Raw genomic sequence first — 27,287 nt, 5'->3', positions numbered from 1 at the left:
ACTGCCTGATCTGGCCATAATATCAAAAGTGGCCCAGAGATGCACAATAGATAAGAATACAGAAGCAAGGGAGAGAAAGAAAATTAATTTACGGTTGGATGAATAAATATAGATATAGCGATAATTAAGTAGAGATGTTGAAAGTTAAAATAGAGAGAGAGAGAGTGAGTTGGGCAAAGAGAAAACAGAATATCTTTCGGGAACTAAATAGATAAATAAATAAAGCAGATATACACACAGGCGCGCGCACATTAATCAGTCTCTCTTTCTCTCTCGCTCACAGATTGCACGAAGAAATAGTGTTCTTACAGAAGACTGTTAGTAGAAAACCCGCAAAGATATAGGGCAAAATTTCTTGTGATAAACCAGTGTCAAACAAGACCTGAACCTCCCCCCTTCTTCTCCCAACCCCTCGTTCTCTCATAAACCAACACAGGAACTCTCTGTGCTGCTCCCATGGCAACAGCTGATAAGGTAGCATGTTAGCCAACAACTGCAAACAAGGCTCCCCCTATGGCAAGAATGTAGTTAGCTTATATTGTAACTTAGCTCTTGCGCGAATTAAACACAGAAGCAACTCTGATGACGCTGCCTTTATGCAAATGACCTTGTGACGTGATGCGGAGAGGTAGAGAGCAGGCACGAAGAACTCCCACTCTCCAATTACATCTCAGGTTGCCAGAGTCAACATACGACCACACCATTTGTACATTATTAAATCAGCACGGTCTGTTCGGTCCATGGCCTCACCGAAAATGCCCGCGAAGTTGGGTTTAGCCATCTATTAAACGTAACATGTTACTATCTGTCTCTCGCGAGGATGCGCGTAGGGAACCCATCCGTGCGAGGACGCAAAATGTACACACACACACACCCGCACCTTTAATAATCTTTCTCTTAGATTAAATTGTTGAAAGATCTAAAATTTTTTGACAGACGGAAACACGAGGCGAGAAAAAGAAATGCAAATATAGAACAGTATTGAGAAATAAAAAAAAATGGCGTCTTTGTTGAGAGACAGATTGTAAGATATAAGTAGATTAAAATAAAATGTATGAAAAATTGGAGAAAACCGCTAATCATTATTGATATCTTTTAAACGAGTTCCTAATTTACAGCACAATATAATGTATAATTGGAATGGCTGGAGGTGCTCTATATTAGATTTTATCGGGAAAAGTAGTTCTTTGGTCTTTTTTTATAAGTGTGATGACTTAGATATCGGGACTTATATATGTGAATACCAAAATTGGTATTACAACCCATTACGTATGTAATTGTGATGAACCGTGAAACTCGTCATGGGTATCAGAAAATATCTGTAAATTCAATTAGTTACCGTATTTACTCGCACATTCATGCGAGAGCTGGCAATATGCAACTTCTGTGCAACAGAATGTTGATAATATGCGAGTAATTTGATTTTTGAACTATAGAAACATGAAATAGCGTACACAGCAGATCTGAATAAAAGAGAGGAGTTACATCTTTAACACCAAGTAATAGTCTATGGCTTTAATCGTTGATGCTTCTAAAATCCTACAACAACAACAACAAGATGTGATAGTTCCTCTTTTAAGCACATAGTTGCACTATCCAATAAAAAGTTATAGGATACTTCTCTGATTGCAGGAAAGTTTTTGCGTTTTTCAGGAATTAAACTTTTCAAGATCCACAATTGGTAAGGTTCTGAAAAAATAAAAAAACAGAAGTAACTGACCCCCAAGGAACGAAAATTAAGTGTAGAGTGCTGTCCGACAGAAGCTCACTCTCCTCGAGACTACAGCTATTGGTGTGTTAAGCTACTGCGTCTGTACTACCGTGTATTCTTCAGTCGGATTACCTCTTTGTTGGATGAAAAACCGAGTTTCTGGCAGATAAAACCATGCTACCCTCGTCCGAGATCGACTAGTCTGGCCGTTCTGTGAAAAAAAAGTCCGTTAAATGTTCCTGTAGAACACACTACCTTAGCGTGTTGCGAAGGGCGAAATCATGGTATTGGAGTGTTTCTAGCATCTGTAATTATTCCACTTGGTAGCAATGCGTGGAACCAAGAATGCTGCGCATCCTTCATTAATATCCAGGACAATTCTTTGGCCTAACATATTGGCTTTTATGGAAGTGCCCATTACACTTTATAAGACAGCAGTGACGAGTACAGGACACCGATCTTAACCAAATTAAACATCTTTGGAATGCGGATAAGACCAAAATCAGTCTCTTCGTTAGTGGAGCTCACAAATGCTTTGTGAACGCCAAACGAAGAGAGTCAAGCACAGCACTATCAGATTTCTACCAGAAATTAGTATAAGTCTACTACGACGCATTGAAGGAGCCATTCTGGATAAAGCTGGGCCGAAACACAATTAATGTCTTTGAATAAATATAGTACCTGATTTTTTCATAACTGCAAGTATTCCATGACTTTTCGTAGGACAGTGTATAGATGCAAATATTTCCTACCTTTGGGCCTATTCGTAAGGATTTTTTTCTACCTAATGTACATTTACTCAAGCATTTTTGTGTCTATAACATGTTAGCAATTGTGGAGTTGATGCTAGTGATAATTAAAATTAGTGACCATGCAAGAAATCCATAGGAGCAAGATAAGAGATTCAATCTAAATTAAAATACAGTCCAAGTTGTTAACATCCCAATACATGTTGGAACATGTATTGGAACATTAAATAATAAAGAAACCTCGGAATACTAAAAAATAAAAAAAATTATTTTGCGTATTACTCTTTTGGTACACTCTCTAAAATTTTTGGCATATGGACACTGGAATCTTTTCATTGGATTCAGGTATTTGCTGAAAATAGCAAGTTCCCCGCATTATTCTCCTCAGACCCACTGTTGTACTGACCTTGCTTTGCAATGTGGAACGTTGTCATACTATTACAAATACCCTCCCTCTCCAACGAATTGCCATATTGCAGGTAAGGCAGAATTATTCAGAATGCCGCAAGGGATTCTGAATAATTCAGAATCCCTTGTGGCAGCATATAATGGTTTCAGCGATGATAACCACTGGACCAGGCTCAGATTATGGTGAAACAGGCGCATATTATCACTCTATTACCACCGAACCTCATTGTTGGTGTAGTACAATCTGAGTGAAACCATTCTTTGTACATATTTTGTATCTACTTTCATTCATCTGAGGCCTGGACTGCGTAACGTGATTCATCACACCACATCATTTTCTGCCATTGATGCGATGTTCAGTGTTTCCAATCTCGTGACCAAGATAGGCGATGACATGTACTACTGGGAGACAGTTTATGCTTATTACCAGGTACGTGGCCATAATGTCCTATTTTGTGAAGTGTTTCTCTTATGGTTGTTGGTGCTCCTGCGCTTATCCCAGTTATGTCAGCTGCCTCTCGAATTAGCTCATTAAAGATGCCTTAGATTTCCATTGACTATCCATTTCAACTGTCGATATACTCCAGGGATCACTAATGGTGGTCTACCCGGATTGGGATGAACGATGCCGTTACCTTCTGTCTCCCATTGACATGCGATGTTTCAAACAGTTGATTCTGAGTGTCCCATTCTTTCTGCTATATGGTGAATAGACATGCACGCTTGCGACAACCTACCAAAAAAACTATTATATTAGGCCACCCGAATATTTAAATTCATATGCCATGCTGTGTGTCTTATGTCTGTTACTTGCTTGTGTTCTGTAGTCGATTTGTCTGTTTTGCTGGACAAAAAAAACTGCAGATTCTTTGGGGGGAAACCTTGCTATCTACGCCTGAGACCGGCTAACTCAGCCACGGAGTGAAAAAAGCCCATTAAAGTTTCGCGCGTCATCGACGGGATTCGAACCTGGGCCTTTTCCACCCGGTGTGGGGAGTAGCACAGTGGGGACGACACCACTGTGCTACTTGCTTCATTTAAGGAATAATTTATCCTCGTAAAGTTTAAAATAAATCAGAGATGGCATGATTATGCAGTCCCTTCTTAATACATACGTATAAAAGAACTACTTGTCCCCAATTTTACCTCTCCTTTCCAAACTTTCCATTCAGTTTTTGTGCGCGCAGACTGTGACAACCTATTATGTTTAATTATATGTATGTATTGTCTTTGGTGGCCCCTAGATTGTTGTCCAACTCCACCTAATATTGCTGTTCTTTATAGTACGTACTGCATAAAATGAGCCCAAAAAAAAAAAAAAAAAAAAAAAAAAAGGTTCACGTGGAGGGGTCTACTAATTTGACTGTGCCAACCGCACCCCTCACCCGCTGGTAGTACTGCTAGTCCAGAGGGTGCATGACTACTATATCCTTTCTGTCTGCATACGTAGCACAATGGTTATCATTCCCAACGTCCCCACACCGGGTAGAAAACGCGGATTTGAATCCCCCAATGATTCGAAACTCGCTAACCAGGAATTTTTTTCCGGTCAAAGTCGTGGACAGCAAGGTTTTTTTGTCCAGGCAAATCGACCAGAGAACAAACACATTTTTGGACATAATACTCATGGTCAGATAAGTCAGCTCTTGGGTGGGCCTAATAGGACGGGTTTTTTGTTTTTTTTTATTATTTTTATTCAACTTTGTCCTCGCATGTAGCACAGTGGATATAATCACCATCCTCCCCATACCGAGTGGAAAACACCCGGATTCGAATCCAATGATTGACGCAAAGAACTTTATATGGGCTTTTTTCTGAGAGTTGGTCTTAGCAGAGGATAGCAAGGTTCTTTTCTTCCAGAAACTCGATTTTTTCATCCAGAAAACCGACCAGAGAGAACATACTCTATGGATATAATATACATGAATTCTGGGGTAACTCTAACGTGCATTTTTTAAATACTCGTGAAGATGATAGAAAGGTTGACAGGGTAGTTAATGACAGTAATGATGGTATGCTACTGCAAGAGAATCTAGAAAAATTAGGGAGATTGGCTGAGAAATGGCAACTGGAATTTAATATTGACAAATGCAAAGTACTGCATATAGGTAGCAAACCTCAGAGTAACGTATCGACTCAGGGCAGTGGAAAATAAAAACGACCTGAAGATAATTGTGCAGTCATATATATAATGTTCTCTGAGCAATGCAGACAGGCTGCCAGTACAGTTCTTGGGGTTTTGTCAATGTTATACAGGAATTTTATTAGCAGGGATAATAAGGTGATTATCCCATTGTATAAATCAATGGTCAGGCCATATCTTGAGTACTGCATATAGGTCTGGAGGCCTCATTTTAGGAAAGTTGTTTGCATATGAGTATGCATAAAGTACTGCATATGAATGTAGCGCTGCTGGAAAGGCGCAGAGAAGGGCAACGACATTGGTCAAGGGAACAAGAGAGTGATTTTACCAAGAAAGCTTTCAGTTCTGCATATTGCAACTTCTGGAGACTACGCACTTGCGAGGTGATCTGATTGAGGTGTTTAAGACTTTGAATGGCTTGAGAAAATTCAATGCTCGTGGGATTTTTCCTCTTGCTTAGGCAAAAACTATTTTAAAAATTGTTTTAAAAAGTCACAGACAGATTGCATTTCTTTGCAAGGGTTTTTAGATTTCGGTGGGACATCGACAACATAGAGGAATACGGACAGCGTAGAGAAAATAGATTAAAAGAATGTGCTTTGTGCACATGAGGGTGACATAAATTCAAATTGAAGGATGGTTGCAGAATAGATGTGCAGAAGTCTAACGTATGGATCAGGGGTCTGGTTTCGCAGGGCAACTCTTTACAACAACAAACGTAAACTGGGAACCATCCAGCGCACCATCCTTCTTACTATTACAAGGGCATGCTGCACAGTTAGCAACCCAGCCCTTCAGGTTCTTGCGGGCTTCCTTCCGCTTGATCTGGAGGTTATTCGAAGGGGCCTCCACTACTGTCTATCCAGGGGTATACCAGTAACTATCCTTGGACACTCCATCAATAACCTGAATGAAATCAGGCAGGAAAAGAAAAAAATTGTGCAGAAGTCTGCCTTTAGCCAGCTGGTGGTTAATTGCTGGAACAAACTTCCATCTGTTATGGAAATGGATAGATTGGATAAATTCAAGTAATAACTAGAGAAACTATTGAGGTAGCACTGTTGATAGAATCGCCATCTTCCCCACATCGGGTGGAAAAGACCTGAGTTCGAGTCCGGTCGATGACGTGAGGAATTTTTATAAGCCTTTTTCAAACGTGGCCGAGTTAGTTGGTTTCAGAGAGAGAGTAGAATGATTTTTTCTCTAGGAACTCGAGTTTTTCGTCCAGCAAGCAGATGATCGACCACAGAACACACGCAATTTACAGACAGTATATATATGGAGCAGTATGGCTTTAGCCGCTGATGCTCCTAAAACCCTATAACAACAACAACAACAACAAACTATTGGAGAGGATGGATAAGTGAAACGGAATTTTTTTTTTTTTTTTTTGGCTGATGCTGCATAAGCTTCATTTCTTGCATCATTTGCCACTACTATACCAATACCACTCTCAAATGGTACTGCCATATACTTGCCATGTGATCTCTGGACCATTACTTCTTGAGGGTGACCCCCCCCAAAAATACAATATAGTGTTTTACACGTTTTAATGGAGAATTTCATAATTTAGTATCTGTTGGTGAAAGAGCCTTAAATCCAGCTGTGGTACTGATAACTACACTTGAATTGACCATATTGAACAGTAGAAGCGTTTTTCTGGACATACTCGAAATATATTTTGTGCCCAAACTGGAGGAACTGCAACCATCAATTGTCTTTAAGAAACCAGTGCACTTTTACCCGTCCTCCCCTAATGGGGTCGTTTTGTACGGACCATCCTAAACAAAATATTTTCAGAACGATGATTTAGTTGGACTGGACTGATCGTAGGAAGCCCTCTATACTCACCAGCGTAACTCCAATGAACCATTTCTTGTTTGGTTTATGTCAAGGTACATGGGTCGGGAGCTTCTGATCAACTCAGTTATTTGTAAAAAAATAAATAAAATAAATTTTCTGTTTATACTCCGAGACGGCCAAACGGTCAGAGGAGTTCACAAGATAGACAGAATACAAGAAACAGCACCGTATTTAGCAGTCAGGGGCTTGAACCCCGGTTACTCAAGGCACGTGTACTTATGCACCCGCGCGCCTAACTCGTATGCGAATAATCGAACCCGCCAACACGCTATAACACACCAGATATTATGGCTCATACGTGGATGGAAGTTGAATTTCGCCTTAATATTCTGCGTAGACCAAGGAACACACGATAAAAAGCTGATCCCGTGAAAGTACACGCAGTACATGCTTTATATTATCTTCAGCTGTTCATCTGTGGTAATGGGGAACATAATGTGCTAACCCCTTGTACAGATGATATAATAATTCCAACCGTGTATGTATTGTCTGGATCTGCGGCAGTTGGTTTACTCATTAGTTTTAGCTGTTCAAATACTGCCTAACATCTACTTGCCGCTAAGCCATTTATGGAGTGAATACAGATAAACCGGAAGAACATCCGGGGAGGGGTGGGGAACGCTTTTTACGTTGTGTGTGTCTGTCCCAGAACGTTGCACATAGTAATTATAATGATGCCTTTAGGCCTAATTAGTAGTTTGTAAGATGGAAGTCATCCGCGTACTTGATAAAGGACTGTTATAACAAATTGTTTCTCTGAGCCTCTTCCAGAATGTGTCACAGCAGCATGCGAGAATGGTAAATAAATTCTAAGGGTGAGATGTAGCAGCGATCTCAAGAAAAGAAATTAAAACAGAGTGGGAAAAACTATAAAAATTACCTAAAAACCATACTCTCTCTGCTTGAGATCAGCCAACTATAGCCCGATTAAAGTGGACCTTAAAAACTGCTTCTATTGGAAACGAGATTCGAATCCAGACGTCTTCTAACCGTTGGTGGGATTACAGTGATTATACCGTCCCCTAATCCAGTAGATGCATAGTGGCACTCCATAAATCTTAATGGAATCCGATATTACAACAAAACTTATTGTATGTTACTAGCTAAGATTATCTGTCTACAGATTAAGATTTAACTAGAGTCAGTTCGCGTCGAAACATGTATGATTAATACCATAAATTTATAAAATCATAACAGAGACCTCCTGAGTAGCACGGTTGGTATAATTTCTGTTCTTCTCCCTGCCAGATGAAAAAGACCTCAGTTCGAATCCTGTCAATGGTACGTTGAATTTCAATGGGTCTTTATTACAACGTAGTTGAGTTAGTCGCTGTCAGACGAGGGTAGCATGTTTTTTCTCCCGGAAACTCAGCTTTTTCGTCCAACAAATCAACCACAGAACACACGCCATGTACAGACATTATATTATAGGCTATGCTATTGTCCTAGTAAAATTGGCAAGAACTGTAAGCTTATCTGCACTTGAAGCGTTGTGTGTGCGTAGGATTTTAACACCGTGGCTAAGTTAGTTAGCATCGAGAAAATGACCGAAGCAACCATAGAATACCTGCAACTTACAGAAAAAATACACTGATGGCTCATGGCGTTAGTTACTCAGAATCGAGAAAGCTTTTTCTGTGGCAGCTCATATCGAACAACTTCATTGCCATTTTATCAAGGAATTTTCACCAGAGATTGGTTGATTAGTAGGGTTTTAGGAGCATCAGCAACATAGGCCAAATTGCGTCCTGTGTAATGTCTGTAAATTGCGTTTGTTCTGTAGTCGATTTGCTGTTTGTCGGAAGAAAAACCCAAGTTTTGTGGCGGCAAAAACATGCTACCCTCGCCTAAGACTGACTAACTCAGCCACGTTGTGAAAAATACCGCGAAAATTCCTGCACCATTGACTGAATTCGAAATCAGGTCTTTTCTACCCAGTGTTAGGAGGACGGTGATTTTACCCATGAGGGTAAAATCACCGTCATTGCATTTACTAGGTAGTTCAAACTGGTATTCTCCCCTCCACAAAATTGCAAGGGAAAACTATAACATCTACCTATTTTTTTTTTTTTCATAAAATTCAATAATAAAAGGAATGTTATTCTTCACTGAAAGTCGTTATTTATTTTAAATAAATCTTTATTGCATTGCACGTAATAACACAACCCTTCATGGCCAACATCCAGGAGTTATCTGTTCTTTTTCTGTTTGAGCAATCTTGTTTAAAGAAAGCCGATAGAAATAAAAATTATCTTCTAGAGTTGCCATGCCATTGCACTCTAGAAATCAGCTATACACATCCTTTGGGAAGTTGGTAGATGATATTCACAGTTAGACTTCGAAATTACTAACAGAAAGAAATAAAAATTAAAACAGATGGTGCACGTCATACTTGAACATTGACAAGTGCAAATAAGTTCCTGTATAGGCTGTAGTTTCACCTATCCATTTATGAGTCACTACCGGAAATGTAGTGTTTTACTACGTATGTTCAGCTATTACTGATCACCATTTTTAGCTCCATTTTCATCTATCTTTCTATCATTCTATCTCCTTTTTCACGCACATTTATTATATTAAAAAAATACCGGAGATAATGTCCATTTTTTTATCTCAAAACCAGTTTCTTTAAATCCACTATGTATCAGTTTTGTGTCTGTCCGTCCAGTTTTGTGTTTGTTTAGTTTTTGTTGTAGGGTTTTAGGCGCTTCAGCAACTTAGGCTATATTGCGCCGTTTAATATGTCTGTAAATTGCGTATGTTCTGTGGTCGATTTGCTTTTGCTGGATGAAAAACCCGAGTTTCCTGGAGAAAAAGCTATGTTATCCTCGCCTGAGACTGACTAACTCATCCACGTTGTGAAAAAAAACCCATACAAATTCCACGCGACATTGATGGGATACGAATTCACATCTTTTTCCATCCAATGTGGGGGGGATGCTGATCATACTAACCGTGCTACCCACGAGAGCATGAGTCGATACTAAGTTAGAAAATCATGGGAAAGTTCTAGCGCACCATCTAGTTTTTAGATACAATTTTAGAACTATCCAGTCCAATTGGGTGAGTCTAATGTACCATCCAGTAATGAAATATCCATCCTATGACATCAAAGCCTTTTTCTAGATATAATAAAAGAATGGATTGTATTTTAGATAATATGCCATTTAAGCAGCCCAGGAAATGTAGAAATAAAAACCTTCTGCAAACCGGAAAACAAGATGTAATGATAATGGAATCTGGTACGAGGCTACTCTCTTCCTACGAGGACACCCACAAATCTTGGCTCCGAGAATAGAAACCTGTGACTTTCTACAGGCGTCACAGTCACAAAGGGAGGTGTTGCATCCTGGTAATGTTCTTTTAAACAGGTACCCGACACGAAGTCCGATACTTGGTCTGCTGAAATGGTTAGCTAGCATGACAATAGGTGGCGATACTAGTAAAATCCATCACTTTGCTTTATTATTATTATTGCTTTTATATAAAAATTACTTTCCCCATGCAGAATATTGCTGAAAATTGTTGCGAAGTCTTCCAGGTGACGCCAGAAGTAACTTGTTATGGTGGTACCGCTGTCTATCAGAATACGTGTTGAACTAAATAGGCACAGAAAGTATCACTTTCTGTTTAGAATGACCCGCTATTCAAAACACGTTTCTGATACTGCCACATGCCAGTTTGGCCTTGAAACACACAGACACACGTTTCAGCAATAAATTTGAGGAAAGGTTAAATATAAGCATAAGTATGCTTTGTTGAAAGCAGTGTGCTCTTAGATTCTCCTACATGAATTTCTTGGATCTCTCTTTTCCTTCCCTCTTTCCTTTCGACTTCCCTTTTCCCTCCTCATTTTTTTTTCTTTTCTAAACCTCTGTTTTTAAAGAAAGATTCTAACCACCATTCAGTTTGAATTTTTAATTACAGGGTCCATGGAACACGATCATGCATACAGATATATGTGTACGTGTATATGGGCATGTCCAACCACCAGCCTGATATAACTACATAACTTAAACTTCTTGTACCCATGGGTATCACAGCTAGTAGAATCGTCGTCCTCCCACATTGGTTGGAAAAGACCTGAGTTCGAACCCCGTTAATGACTGAAGGAATTTTTATGGACCTTTTTCGCAACTTGGCAGAGTCAGTTGATCTCAGGCGAAGGTAGCATGGTTTTTCTCCCGGAAACTCGGATTTTTCGTCCAGCAAACAGAAAATCGACCACAGAACATACGCAGTTCTTTAGGGGTATATAAGGAGCTGTATGGTCTTAATCACCAGTGCTCCTAAAACCCTACAACAACAGAGTAAAATTCATTCTGTAGCTCATTGTGTGATAATACCGAATTAATAGGTGGATTTTAGAATGGAATTTTTCTTTTTAATATCATCAGCTCACTGTATAATATGAGCATTAACCAAATGGCAAAGATACTTATTAGATGATCCTGGATAAACAACAACTCTAAATCTACCTGTAGATGTTTGATGATGTGTTGACATAGCGCACCCATAAATTTTGGGATTCGTATGTCCCACATTGGTCGACACGTAACAGTACAATTATATAAAATAAAATGCTCATTAGGCCTACAAAACACTATTCCCAAAAAGGTGGGACACCCTTTTTATAGGCCCAAAAATTCCAGGTGTTTCCTACCTAGCGCACCTGGATTTTGGGGGATGGGGGGTGTTGTCTTTATGAATCACTTTTTTGAATGAAATATGGACAAAACATCAGTGCTAATACACACTATTAAGACCGATGTTAACACATGATTAGTACAGAATTTACAGAGGATTAACACAGGATTAACACTGATTGTTTGTTAGTGACAGTTCTTAATTGTCAATAATGTTATTATAAAACTATATTTATTAAAAACAATATTTTACTCACTTATTAGAGAAAAAAAAACACTTCTGAGAAAAGCAGTCTTAGTTTATGCGAAAATCTCGAATAATAAAAGAAAATTACGCACACACACACACACATTAAAATAAATACTTTATAATAAACAGACCAATGAGAGAAGAAGAAACAGAGAAATATAATAATATATTACAGATTCAATCATAGGCCTACTAACCACACTGAAATAAAGTGATGGATACTTTTTTAATTTAAATTTTAAATTTTAATTGCTTTACGATTAATAATAAATTAAACACTCAATTACAATTCTACCAGCATGAATATACATCGAGAATAATAATGTATAATTAAATTTAAAAAATTTGTAATATTATTTAAAACCGTAAAAAAATTTAATACAGAAATCATTCCATCAATAAACAGCATGCGCATAGATAATTGAGAGAAAAAAAATAAGATAAATATATAAACGCTACACTATGCAAGCCATCATTAACTGAAAGAATACCCAAAACCCAGAAGGGTCGAGGATAATCTGACAAAGAACTATTTATATATTTATTTCTATTCAAGGCTTAAATAGTTAAAAATTCGAAAGCGCATTGAACGCTGTTAAGCGCTAAGCCTAATGTGACACATCTGACTTGCGAAGCCTTTTTGAGTCGTCACATCCGGGACTTGTCCTTACTTTCTGTTTCTGCTAGCAAGGACCGGTCTCTGCAGGACAAGTAAAACGCATGCACAAACACCCACTACATAACAACACGCGCATCCACTCCGCCCTGTCGAATCCGGCAGCTGCACACCGGGAAAGAGGTCCCACGCGGGACAAGGCCAACATCCCAGAGAACGCCAGTTATCACTCGAAGCAGCGCAGCGCAATGCAGAGTTGCAAAAAGCGTGACCTTACCGAAGCAAAAGGGGGGTTTTTAGGAGGGCCCCGTTGTCACCTTCCAGCCACGTTTTTTCTCCCTTCACAGCAGGCGGCACAAGCGGGCGGGCGATTCTTCCTCGTGTGTTTATTTATTTATTTTTTCCTCGTGCCCTTCCATCGTCCAAACACTTCTTCACATTCCTACGAACTGACCAAAACGCTTCCGTCGGAGTCCGGCCGCGCGCGAGGACTCGCCTGCCACACAAGGTGCGGACGCCAACGGCTCCAAGAGCAGGCCGCGTGTCCCCTGCAAGCGACACCGACGTCTGAGCGCCGAGTGAACGCTGCGCGAGGTGGCCGGAAGACGCAATGGCGACCGTTATGTATGCAAAACAGAGAGGGTAAGGCATTCAGTACTTGAGCAGTATTAGCAATTGTAATGAAGAGAATGAGTAACTTGTTACTGCTCTCGCCTGGCACGCTGCGGTCCCGATTAATATTTTATAGAGGTGCTGGCTGCCGTAGCTGGCCACGCCGGATTATCAACAAAGACGAGAGGGGCAGTCGAATAAGGAGAAAAACAGATTCTCACTAGTTGGACTGAGGGCAGGCTCCGATGTCCGTGCTTGGCATAAGGATAGCCGCTGGCGAACAGGCAAAGAAAAGGACGACCATCACTTGTATGCTGGGCATGAGCGGGCCTCACGGAAGCGCAAGCAGATATGGCGGGTCCGGACCAGTGAGCCATTTTATCTTTCTTTGTCACGCAGCGAGATCACAGAACGTGATGTGGGTCCCGTCAATAGGATAGAGGTGACAACTATTGTTGACTTCGGTCGTAATGGTTCGCCAGAGTAAAAGACCTCAGAGGCCGCCTCTCTTGCCGATAGGAAAGGTGAAGGGCACACCGGCACGGTCACATAAGGGACCAAAAAAAAAAAAAAACGGGGGAAGAGTCAAGATAGCCTATTGATAATGCAGTCGGCCGCCTCCCCGTCTCTACATGTTGGGCTAGAAATAAGCCAAAGTCCCCGTTTTTTTATTGTTCGTTGTTATATCCAGTCCCACCCCCCCATCCTAACCCCCAAGTGAAGATAGTTGGTTAGGGAGGCAAAATGTTTTTCTTGAAGTTAGAATCAAGGTCGTCAAAGAGCAAGTGTCAATTTTCTGTGGAGGGTTCACGGAACAGGATTGCGTTAAAGTCACTTCAGCTGGAGGACATCGGGCGTTGAAGTTACAAACAGTTGAAGTTACAAATTTTAGGAGATCCTCGCTTTTTCTCACATCTTAATCCTTTGGTAACATTGCAAAGACGCCGATATTGAAAATATATTTTTTTAAAATGTACATTTCTTTCTTTTAGTTGTTGCCGTTAGAGGACACTGATAGTTCCTCAACTTTCTCAGTCAAGTTACCATTCAGAATATAATGTATCCGGTTTGAAAATATTCGAAAACGAATTGTAATCATGTGATTATAGCGACAATTTAATGCTTTAGTATCATGAATGGGTTGATCGTTGAGTTGTAAGAAGATACTTGTTGACTGGAGCGTCTTTAAATCGCAGTTGTCATGAAATATATGAGGAGGAGGATTTCCTCAAAGAACAGAAGTATATGGGATAAATGAAACAAAAGAAAAATAAGTGTGGCGAGTCCGGAGTTGAACTGCAAATAAATGTTGTCTCCTTGATGCCCGTCTTTGGACTGGTTTGAAACAAAGAGATGGAATTACAGATGCCAATTCAGAAGAACAGTGATTGTGGATATATCTGTGGAAAAAGCATGCAGCAGAAACTGAACGTCTGTGGACAGAAAGTGAAGAGAGTTTGCAAGAAATGAGTCCATTAATTAACTTGATTGCTTTGTTTTGGATAAGATCAGGGAATTTATAATGGTTTTTAGGGTTTCATTGCAGCTGTAGGAAAAATGTTCCAAGGAGGAGCCGTTTTGATTTTGCACAGAATTGGAAACAGTTCTGCATGTTCAATTCTTTTGTGCAGAATTGGAAACACTTTAATGCGCAGTACTTAAACCGATAGTTTCTTTTCTGAGCATTCACCATTTTATCTATTCATCCCTCCAATAAGTTGAAGCATTTACAAACAAATGCTTCTACTACAGTTATGCAGTATGATAACTTATGTGTATGATAAAAAAAGTTAGTTATTAGTTAATTATTAATTAATTAACTACAGAAATAATTTTTTCAACTTCGCTAAAAATACCTCAAACATAATATTCAATCGACTTTTGTAATGTAATGTACTTTGCCATTTTTCTTCCTGAATTTGATTTTAATAACAATTCAAATAGTAATATATATTTAGTAAACTGATAACAACAAAACAAACTCCTTACTAAGCAACGCGCATCATATGCGCTAACCGAGAACATTCTTTTCTGCGCATCCGCCATATTGTCCTCTAGTGAGCGCATGGCAATAAACAATATCCAGTGATTTAGCTGCAATCCAGTGATTTAGCATCACAACAGCGGATAGTGTGAATTGTATGAAAAAACAAAGAATAATGGTGCTGGATTTCTCTTTGTCCAATTTTAATTTGGTAAGGCTCTACAAATCTTTCTAAATAAGTAAATGTAAAATTTCATGAAGTTTCATTCACTGAAATTCAAATTGCCACGTGCAGACAGACGCATTTTACTTATATGCGAACAAACCTAAAAATAACAATTTCCGGATTTATTCAATTTTATCATATATACACTCCACCTAAAGTTTTTAATCACAGCGTATGACAACAGTTTTCAACATAAAAACTTTGAAAATTAAAAAAAATGAAACGTGATTCTAAACTTTTAGGCGGGAGTGTATATATTAATAAAAAAACTTGGAGTCCATAGGCTGTCAAATTCGCATCTACAAACATGCAGTATGAATAAGCTAATCTAGAGAAATGGGAGCAAGATCACTGTGTGTGTGCGTCCTTGGGGATGCCATCCATCATGGTTTCTAAGCATTAATAATAAACTGAGTGAATTTATTGGTAAATACTTCAGAAAAGTTCTTCCTCAATTAACTTGGCCACTGAAGCTGAGTTAATAACATCGTTATTTTCCCCAAAGAATAACTATTAACATTTATTATTGTCTTTTCTTTTTTTTCTGCTACTTTGTTAGGCACATTAGCAATATACACATAATGCACCTACTATCTTCACCATGTCCGTCCGTCAGTCCACATGCAATAACTCGGCTGTTAGTCGATAGATTATTATAAAATTTTTTATTTGGGCCTTTTAAAAAAGTTTGTCAACCCTTGCCAAATTTTATTAAACACGGACTACTAGAAATCCAGAAATAATAATAATAATTATTATTTTTATACATATCACACATGCTCCTGTATATTGTATCCGAAGCACTGGATATTACGTTTGCTGCCATGCGCTGGCGGATGCGCAGAAAGGAAATGTTCTCGGTTCGCGCATTAAAGTCGTTGCTTTTTTTGTTATAAATCTAAGGAAGAGTGGAATTTGTGTCTTTATTAGATGCTTGCAGACTTCTATGTCTTTAGTCTGCAGAATTTAAACTGCATAGATAATACAGTGGTCCTAATTCTTACAGCAGAAAAAACTTGCCTTTGCAGCGAGCTACTCTAGTGTTGCACTACTTTCAATTAGATGGCCATATGTTGAGTTGAGACCGCCGTGAGAACTTGTTTTAAGACTAACTGGTCCCTCATATAGCAGTGTTCTCTAGTGACAACGTGCAGTTGTAAAGAAGTTGTTTGACGTGATCGTGCCATGAGGTATACGAAATATTTTAAAAGTTGTAATATGCTAAAGCTATCTGTTAAATGTAGTGCAATACCATGACACTTCGTTACAAAGAGAAGCTTGCTTTACTGTGAGAATTAAGACCATTACATTATCAATTGGATTTTAACCCCGCTGGCCACAGAAACAAATGAAAGGAAAAGAAATAATCTCAGATGTTAGTGCTTTGTATTCTCTTCAATGTGCTTCTCTGAAACTGCTGAATCATATACCTCTCTAAAATCCGGAAAATCTTAAAATCAGAAAAATTGTGGTTTAAAGAACTTTATACCGGAAATACAGCATGAGTTTCTTAATGGGAAATCATGTATAACTAATCTTATAAGCTGCTGATTCTCAAAAAAGGAACTGGTCTTAAAGAATAATTTTAACATAACCTATTTAGACTGTAGTTCTTTTGATAGTTTTACATAAATGGATTTTGTATGGTTGGTAGATTTGAGTATTTTTTAGTGCATCATGTTTGTATGAAGATTGTATTCACTAGCCGATTTTCATCAGTTGAGGGTCTTATTTGAAAGGAGAGGTACAACACTGTATTCTGCAGTCCAGGATCTGGAACCATGGTTAACTCGTTTGAGATGATTATGGTTCAAGCTCCTGGACTGCTGAATACGGTGTTGTACTCAAGGAAAGTTGCAGAGTCTGGAAGTGGAGCACCTGACCGAGATTTCTAATCTAAGGTCTGAGCAATCTAAACATCGAAGATATTTTCTCATTTACAACTAAACGTTGGAACTGAGCAGCTTATGTAAGCTTAAAGAAGATCAGATAGAAATAAGCGGTAGGACCTATAGGAATCCTGGTGGATAGTACAGTAGCTATGATTAGTTTCCTCCCCATACCGGGTGGAAAATACCCAAGTTTGGATCCCGTCAATGTCACGAGAAATTTTTATCGGTCTATTTCGCAATGTGGCTGAGTTACTCAATCTCAGGCGAAGGTAGCACGGTTTTTTCTCACAAAAACTCGGGGTTTTTCATCCAGAAAACAGCAATTTATGAACATAATACACATGGGCTGATGAAATTTTTCTCAGGTGGCCCAATCATTCTTTTTTGTTTTAATAATAATAAAATTAACTATTTTACGTCCTAAAATAAAGTGAAATTACTATTTAGACATTCTTTTCTATCATTACTTTTGAATCAATAAGTCCAAGTAACTTGGCACACCTCCAGTTGCCTTTACGGGTTTTTAGACACCCATAAATCTACGAGTAGGTATTGTACTGTTCACACAATGACCTCTAAATCCAACCAAAAGCATCACAAGCTGGTGCTGTGAAAGAAATGATATAGAAGTCCAGACTCATTTCTATTTCTGCGGCGATTAAGAATCACCACATACCCCATCACCAAAATGTGGCACAACTTAAACAAGGAATCGCTTAGCAATACACTTTCCAATGAGCTTCCGCAGATGCAGCGACTGTATTCTCAACAATGAGAGTCCACTTAAGGGGGGTAATTATTTGTCTATTTCCACCGCGATTAAGGCACACACCAGCCGATTGCCTCTTTAATTTGTTCCATATGGCGATCATTCATTTCGCCATTATTCACAGGACTCTCCTACGGCACAAGCCACTGTGATTAATGATTTGTCACAAGAGGTGAGCTCTACTCACAAGAACCATGGAACATAATGGAGCCAATTATTACCGCATTCTCCTGCGGCTTTTCTTTCTTTTTTTTCCCTTTACGACCAATTTTTATACTCATCGGACCTGTTAAAGTTCTATTTGAAGTCAGACGTTTACGCCTCATAAAAACTGTCTCTAGCAGATCGGAACTCCGGTGAAATGAGAGTGGGAAGTCAGCTGAAAGGTGGATATAAAGCCAACTATCTGGATTCTCCTATGGCATCTCGGTGGAAGGTGGGACGATAATAGATTAATGTTCACTAAATCATTTTGGACTACTAAAAATTATCTATAAAGCTTAGTGGATGGGTGCATTGATTAACGGATTTATCTATTGCATCATATGGGTGTCACTCTAGTATGATGTCATAATTAGTTGCGATTGCATCATCCGCGATTGTGTTTATTTTTTATTTATTTATAATCCACACAGAGAGGTAAAAAATATCCTATTTACGTGCATGGCCAGAGTTTCACGTCTTGGTTCATTTAAATGAGAGATTATAACTACATCAAACCATTGCATCTGAGGATATACAGAAATAATCTTGCCAATCACTTCAACGGTCATTCTGTTGTCCTTTCATACTAAACTTCATATTTTTGTATTTCCCTTTAGAGTTTATTACACCCATTGGCCAAAAATTGAGGAACCTTTATTCAATATCTAGTAGGGCCCCTTTTGCCTGAATTACAGCCCGTACACATCTCTTGCCATGGATTCCATTAAATGTCTGAGATTTGACTCTTCTTCCATCAGCATATTGGTCAGCAGAGAACTACAAAGCCGAACTCCTTTTTCCAACATGTCCCAGACATCCTCAATTGGATTCAGATTGGCGAATAAGGTGGCCAATAAGGGTAGATGTTGGAAATCTTGGGAATGTTCCTCGAACCATTTAGATATAATTTTTTCACGGTGGACAGTCGCGTTGTCGTCTTGAAAGAATCCATCGTAATCCAGGTAAAAATGAAGCATTGTAGGATGACGTTGGTCCGATACGACAGAAAGATATTTATTGGAGGGAACACTACCTTCTAACAATATGAGTGAACCCAGTTTATACCAACAGAACATACGCTATACGAAGTTACCATGTCCAGCCGCTTGAATGATGGACACGAGACAGTCTGGACGCATGGCTTCATGAAGTTCACGCCACAATTTCATCTACCTTTTGTACAAAGTGTAAATCGAGACTCATCAGACGTATTCATATTTCAGTATTCTCCAGTCCAATTTTAGTATTGGCGGCACCATTCCAGTCAAATCTTTAGATTGATTTTTTACAGAAAAAGTTACTTTCTTATAGGCACACGACTACAAAATTACAGATTCTTCAACTCCCGCTGCACAGTTCCGTTGAAAATGGGTCTTCTTTTGCCTATATTGAATTTTTTCATTTGCTACACTTCTTTTCTATTCATTCTATTGTAACTCACAATTCGCTTTAAATTGCTGCGGTCTCGTTCTTGGAGAACCGAATTTCTCTCGCATTTTTTCCTTTTAGAGCGGCATTCTCCTTTTGTCTTCCACCCAGTGTACACTTTTCAGATGTTTTCTTCCACCAGCCATTTCCTTTGTTTTCTTAATTGTGGCTTCTGATAAACGTGTTTCAACAAAAACTGCTTTCTAAAATTGGAAAGATCACCTGTCTTCCCCATGACTGGATCGACAAGAAGCCAGGAAAGAGGATCATATTTATTTGATACCAAGAAGCTTGTGATTATAGCATGTGACAGCTTCCATTTGCATATGGTTCTTTTAATTATCTGTTCAAGCCTATTTAAGAGTTGAGAGAGTTTCTCTCTCAACTCTTCCCATTTGGAATCCAGTTGGTCCCACTGGAAAGAATTTTAAAAATGTCTAAGCCCGTTATAACTATTCAAAGAAATAACTACTGTCCCTTTCACAGTAGTTATTTCTTTGAATAATTCAGGCACCATACTCTATGATCACTGCCACCTAGTGGCAGTGATCATAGAGTGTGGTGTCTGAATTATTCAAAGAAACCAGAGTTTCCGGGTTTTTTGTCCAGCAACGAAAAAAGCATGCTACTCTCGCCTGAGACTGACTAACTCAGACACGTGAAAAAGGCCTACAAAAAATTCTTCCGTCATAGACGGGATTCGAACTGAAGTATTTTTAACCCGGTGTGGGGAGGATGGCGATCCCACTGCTGCTTACTAAAGCAGAATGAGGTACAATATCTTGTGAACAGTACCATACACATTTAAAATATACAAAGATTTAATGTTGAATAACGTATTAAAATTAAAGTCTCGCTCAACAAGTCCTTGTGATCTCAGCAACCTTTTGTGAATGTGATATTGCAAAGCCAAATGTCACTGAAGAAGTGGTAAGAAATACCACGAAACTTTTGACTCCATTATGGAGTGCTTATCTTAAAACATTTCGCTCATTATATATCCAGTTCAAAGATCTAAATACAAATCATGCATCATAAATCTATCCAAAAACTTAAAACCCTCAGGTAACCAATATATTAACGTCCACTAAGCAAATCAAAATGAACCTCAGCTCATTGTTAATCCAAATCATAGATCCAAATACAGATCATTATATTAATAATTGAACGCACTGAAGGGAAGCTCTCATCTAATTAACATCCTATAACATGTTAATATTAAAACCTATGCTACAAACTCGTCTACTGCTTCAGAATAAAATTCACAATCCAATCCAACTGTAGCGTTTTATAAAACCTATATCATACCTTACCTAGAAGTCACGCAATGGACAGTTTTAAGCTCCATTTCCAGTTCTACATTTCCAGTTACAGTTGGACAACAAAATTTTGTAATAGCTAGAAATCACAAGTCATAATCTGCATAAAGTACACTGAAAGCACAGAATTCATGGAATACATGGTAACTGGGTAACGGGACGCTGTCATCCCTCTCGCTAGTGGTATATAGGTACACTGCATTCAGACGGTAATTCGATGTCAGTATGGATAAACGTCGTGCGTTAAGCAACTTTGAAAGAGGAATGATAGCGGGTGCCCAACGCATGGGTCACTCTATCGCGGAGGTGGTACAGAAATTACACTATCCCCGTTCGTGGTGGATGAACGTGGCCATCGACGTCCGTCTCGCATTATTTCAGCCAATCAGAGAGCGGCAGTACCCTTGGTGACCTTGAAACCACCCCACAGGGATCCGAGTTGCGAAAAGTAAAAACAAGGTCTACTCGTGATTTTCGTTTGCGCTTCTTAATTAATGCAGTGTAGGTATTCCGAACTTCCCCGTACTGCTGCCTGAGCGCTTCTACCTCAGCCGCTGGCCATGATCTGCGCACGCGCGCTGCAAAGTTTTTCGTCTGTGATTTACTTCGCGTCTTAGGGCTTCTAGCTCAGGGCCCCACCAAGGGACTGCACCCGGTTTGGGGTTCTTCCTTTTGATGGAGATATTGCAGACCAATGTGATCATGTCTGTCACATGATCACATTGCTGGTGTTGGTCTGTATTTAGTGCATGGAAATCACTTACTTGAAGACTGTGAGAGCTGTCGGCCAGTACCTGCTTGAAAAGGTTCCAATCTGCTTTGGCGAAGGCGTATCTATGCATTATCTGTCTGATTATTGGTGAGAGAGCAATAGGCTGTTTCAGCTGGAACGTAATGGCCCGATGGTCCGATGTTGTCCAAGAGTCATGTACCGTCCACTTCGAGAGATATCGTGCCAGTGCGAGAGCTGTAGTAAAGTGTAAAGTGTGTTTAGGGTCAAGCGGCACCAGGGGTTTCCCCCATCTCCGCGTAGTTTACTTTGTGGTGTGATACAGTTCACTGTAAAGGCCAGAGATTTAAAAGTATATGGATTTTGAGGTGTGTGATGTCGTGTATCGTTGTTCTTCTGGCCATTTAGCCGCCAGACCCCTGCTGAGGCCCGACGTTGCCCACACTTCGTCCCGTGGAGGGAGACCAGGTACCCAGTAGTTGTAGTTTACTCTGGCAGCACCCGCGTGAAGAGGTTCCAATCTGCTTTGGCGAAGGCGTTTCTATGCATTATATGTCTGATTATTGGTGAGGTTCGGTAGTGGCACAAATCACCGCCGACGATAACCAGAAACGTCTCCACCAAGACCATCAGGCGATCATTAACCATAATAGATTATGGGAGCCGCCGAACGACCAGAGCCCCATTGCTAACACCACGATACAGGACTCTACGCCTCAAACGAGCGAAAAAACATCGACACTGGACCTTAGATGATTGGAGGCGGGTCTTCTGGTTATTTCGAGCGGACGGGAGGGTGCGTATCTGGCGGAAACCGCACGAAGCTATGCACCAGTCATGTCAACAAGGAACTGTTCAGGCAGGTGTACGATCGATAATGGTCTGGGGCGTGTTCAACTAGGATACGTTGGGGCCTCTGGTACATCTAGACGCATCTCTGAACGGTCCAGGTTACATGTCCATTGCCCATTGTTTTGCTGGAAGAGTCCATGGCAATCGACTCTTCCAACAAAACAATGTGCCTTCCCGCAGAGCCGTGGTGACTAGAACATGGTTCGAAGAGCATTCCGCAGATTTTACCACCATGGAATGTCCTACCCGTTCATCGGACATGAACCCTGTGGAGCATCTTTGGGATGCTGTGGAAAAGTCCGTTCGAGCTTTGGATCCTCCACCCAGGAATACGACGGAATTATGGACAGCGGTACAGTAAGCATGGATGGAAATACCTGTGGAACGCTTTCCTGAACTAGTGGATTCAATGCCTTGCCATGTGACTGCCCTTATCCGGGCGAAAGGTGGACTTCGCCGTTACTAGGTAGGTATCCAATGATTTCTGTCCACTCAGTGTAGATATGCGAGAAGTTGTTGGTTTGTGTTTGAGATCCAGGAAAGGATCATTCCATAAGCAGTACCAGTTCGTTGCATAAGCTCATAATTCCAAGAAATCAGTTCATTGCATCAGAAATCATTTCCCAAAACGAATTCCAGTTCATAATACTAGGCGTGACTCATATTTTTCTAACGTAGCTAGAAAAACTATGGATCACTATTCCATCTCTTGAAATCGCCTCTTGTATTATTTCCGCTCTTTGGTCATTTGCAGTGTTTTTAGATAAGGGCACTCTTTAGACCATACTGAATGGTTAGAACCAGCTTTATTAGCCGTTTAATTTACACCTATTAGACTGTCTTGTTTAGTGGACATACTGAAGAACGGTGCACCATTAAAGACACTTTGTGCACAGAGTGTCCTAACTTGTGCACTTCTGCAGAATGTCCATAAAACAAACATTTATAACAGAGTACAACTAGATAAAACCGCTTGATTTTGTGACTAGACCAGCCTATGAATACCGTCCATCACCTTTCAGGAAGGAACTGAGTGGTGATGGTCGAAACTGCTTTCAAGATCAGATCCATCTTGAAATCTTCTTTTCCAATACTTGTTATCTACTAAAATGTGATCATAAATTTGGTTTATCAACCCTTCATCTATCATATAGTCCAATTCTGTCATTCTTTCTTATTTTAATAAGAAAGGCAAGGATAAACAATAGCGCCCGTCTCTCTAACAGATTCAATCCTAATCTTCGGAAAATTCGATCTAATTTCCTAATGAAAAATCTGTGTGACCTCTTTAGTAGATTGACAGGTACAATTTGGACGTCTTACTAACCATCGCATTCGATTTATCTCCAAGAATTTTTTTAGATTCCTTTACCATAGCGCTTAATAAGAGCACAGGCGATAATCAGTGTAACCTTAAAGGACTATCAGCTTCTTCAAACAAGGCTAGCTGGTCTCATAATATGGAATCATCATTTACTATGAAGTCTTAATAAATCCAGTGCAGGTAGCTGATGTGCAAAAAAGACTTTCTGAACCCAACTTCTACTCAAAAATTCTAATGAAATTCCTTATTTATTTTGATTTATTGTTTGCTTTCTTTATTAATCTTGCTGTGCAAATTAATCTTTCCCTTTTATGTATCTTATGTTATCCGCTGACTTTGTAGCCGTTTTTAGGTTGAGATTCATTACTCGTATTCATTTCTCTAACTTGCATGTGTTCTCTGGTCGATTTTCTGTTTGCTAGACGAAAAACCAGTTTTTCCGAGTAAAAAAAAAAGCTTGCTATCTACGCCTGAGACCGACTAACTCAGCCATGTTGTAAAAAAAGGCCCATAAAAAGAGAGATAATCTTTATTGCAACTATGTACAAGACGAATCCGAGAACCAGGGATTCACAGGAGACAAATTGTAAAATACTACGTGTACATTAAGCTATCTGTGATGTTAATAGCTCTTAGCCCAAGCCAACCGTTTCTTTCGATTTTTCGGTTATGGGCTTTTGGACCGCTGCAGGACCAAACAAAACTGAGACCAAATGCTCTTTCTAAATGGCATGTGTTAGATTTTACAAGTTACAGCTCTTACTGCACAATTTATATTGCAAAATACTCTAGAATCATCTACAATCTTCTATAATATTGAAACAATACTCCAACTTTCTAGAACATTCTAAAATCATCCACAACGTTCTACCTCAATCAGGAGTCTTCTAAACCGTTCTGGAATACACTCAATATTCTAGAAAAGTTCTTTTATACATAATAGAAAATATTTTAATAAAAATTGGTAAACAAGTTGGTCCTATTGTAATAAAACTTGCAGAATTGAGAAAAATGAAACGTGATTTTCCAAACTTTTAGGTGGAGTCTACATTATAAAATGAAATCTCAAAATTAAGTAAAAATAATTGTTTTGTTTTCTTCTCAAGTAAACTTGGATATAATCTAACAATTTATAAAAAATAAGATGAAATAATTACTAGTTAATATAATATAATATAAAGCAAAAAACAAATTGCTCTCCACAGAAATGGATTTTTGGAGACGCTCAGCAGGAACTTCTAGAAGAGACAGAAAACGGAATGAAGACATAAGGGAAAAAATGGAAGTGAGAAAGACTATTATTGACACCATCAAAGAAAAGCGTCTAACATGGTATGGACATGTAAAACGGATGCAAGAAAACAGATATCCAAAGGCTATCCTGGAATGGATACCTCCTGGAAGAAGGAGAAGAGGAAGACCTAGGAGGACATGGATGGATGGAGTACGGGAGTGCATGACAGCCCGAGGCTTAACCGACCAAGACACCTTGAACCGCACTTTATGGCGGAAAAAAATTCCTGACAAGAAATAACTTGTAGGCTGAGGAAACCCATTGTAAATGGAAACACTCCTCTTGAAGAAGAATAAAGCAAAATATTAATTAACATTGATATCGGAGTTGAAGCATTAGTACGTTTATCTCAAAAGATAAATTAATTCAAAATGAGAACATGGTACTGGAAATATGTAAAAGTGAGAGATAATCAGAATGAATTTTCAGGATTGATAAAATTCAGTTGATAAAATACAGTTGGAGTTAGAAAAATACTGTCCGGATATGAGGATTTTAGTCAAAATTATTGTTGTTGTAGGGTTTTAAGAGCATCAGCGACTAAGGCCATGTTGTTCCTTGTGTTCTGTGGTCGATCTTCTTTTTGCTGAACGAAAACCCCGAGTTTTCGGGAAGAAAAATTATGCTACCCTCGCCTGCGACCAACAAACTAGACCACATTGTGAAAAATGGCCCATCAAAATTCCTCACGTCATCAACAGTACTCGGAACTGAGGTCTTTTCCACCCGCTGTGGGGAGGACGGCGATTCTACCAACTCTGCTTCCCACGACAGCTTTATTCAAAGCATCGACTTCGTGAAAACCATGGATTTCAACAGGTTTCAAGCTAAATATTATGTCCAGCTTCTTGAATAAAATATCAGTTTCTTAAAGATGATAATGTAATAATTTAATTTATCATTCATGACATGATAGCATATTTTATACTTTACTAGATGGTATAATGCATTATAATATCTAATGGATCTAATGAAGTGGTGTTATCTTTAAGTGAACAAGGCTATAATATAAAGAAATATGACAGATAGATATCTCCATTGAATATATATGATAGATAGATGAAAAAAGGAAAAAGTGTAGCAAAATAGAAAGAAAAGGATGGGAAAAAATATAAAAACGAACATGAAATATCATGTGTTATCGAGACAAGGAGGAAAAAAAAGAAAGAAGATAGATGGGGAAGCATTTCGAGGGGCCTTCCTAAATAGCGAAAGCAACTATTTCGTGTCTCCTTTCTTGCGTTAACCTGTTCGTGACAGACAACCTTTTTTACAGCCTTCGAGGTTTTTGCTGTGTAGTTAAAACGTGATGTCCTGACTTACCTTCCCTTAACAACCCTTTGCCCTTGTGTGTGTTACTTGGCAACTTTATACCGCGTCCCCAGAACAAGATTCGCGCACGTTCCCGTAACTGATGTCAGTCGACCCACCCTTCCGTCCCTAGGGGTCAACCACCTAGCGAGTTCTGACAGTCAAACTGCCAGGTGTTCTTTAGGCACGGACAGCCGTAAAGTTGTGGCGGAGAAGAAGGAAAAAAAAAAACTCTACCAAATAAATTTTGGTTCGTGCTGAGTGGGCGAGAAGGTAGCTCAGATTGGAGGCCCTCTTCTGGGTGCACGAATGGGCTTTGAAACAAATTAACTGAATTAAGTGTTTAACCTATTTGTCCCCGCTTTGTAGACACTCGAAAAACAAAGAACGAAAACCTAAATTGAACATCACTCGCCAGCGAGTGGATGTTGCCTCGAAGACAGTAAAAGAAAGTAAAAAAGAAGAAAATTGGTTGGTAAATACCGCCAGAGTACATCGAAGCAACAGATTTAATTCTACCTTTGGGAAAACAGAATATGTAACTATTTCTTTTGCCATTTGTGTATATATGCGGCGTCACCAGTAGCTGTTTTAACTGGGTCTCGCTAATTTGCCTCTCATTAATTATGTATTTTCAATCTTAGGGTGACCTCGAGACAACGGCTTAGACTTTACAAACACACACACGCACGATCAACTCTCATTTTTCTGATCATTATTCAAACAAGATTACCGTTCTATCAGGTAACTTATTAGCAAAAAATAAAAGTGGTTGACTGTTAGAGGTGATTGGCATTCAAAGGATACTTGAAAACAAAAGGGTTTTGTTTATCCACAAAGATAACAAAGCCTACTGCAATAACCTCACAATAGAATAAACAATGCACCCATCAGGATCTTAACAAGTGTTAACTGGGTACAGTCACACAGTGGAAAGGGGAGTTTACAATTCATTT

The 27,287-nt window shown here is 39.2% G+C and overlaps 1 long non-coding RNA gene across 2 annotated transcripts in view; it reads right to left on the bottom strand.

Annotated features, from left to right (window-relative positions):
* The window catches only part of LOC150081255 (uncharacterized), a 265,661-nt gene extending 252,711 nt beyond the window's left edge, over positions 1-12,950 (bottom strand). For both annotated transcript variants that reach the window (XR_016547286.1, XR_016547285.1), the window contains exon 1: positions 12,664-12,950. This is a non-coding gene — a long non-coding RNA (uncharacterized LOC150081255). The remainder of the gene's footprint in view (positions 1-12,663) is intronic.
* Positions 12,951-27,287: the final 14,337 nt, after the last annotated feature.

Source organism: Mastigoproctus giganteus, chromosome 8, assembly GCF_048544385.1.
Source record: "Mastigoproctus giganteus isolate SK-2022 chromosome 8, ASM4854438v1, whole genome shotgun sequence".
Taxonomy (NCBI): domain Eukaryota; kingdom Metazoa; phylum Arthropoda; class Arachnida; order Uropygi; family Thelyphonidae; genus Mastigoproctus; species Mastigoproctus giganteus.
Note: the sequence above shows the minus strand (reverse complement) of the source record. Positions and strands in the feature narration are given on the sequence as shown.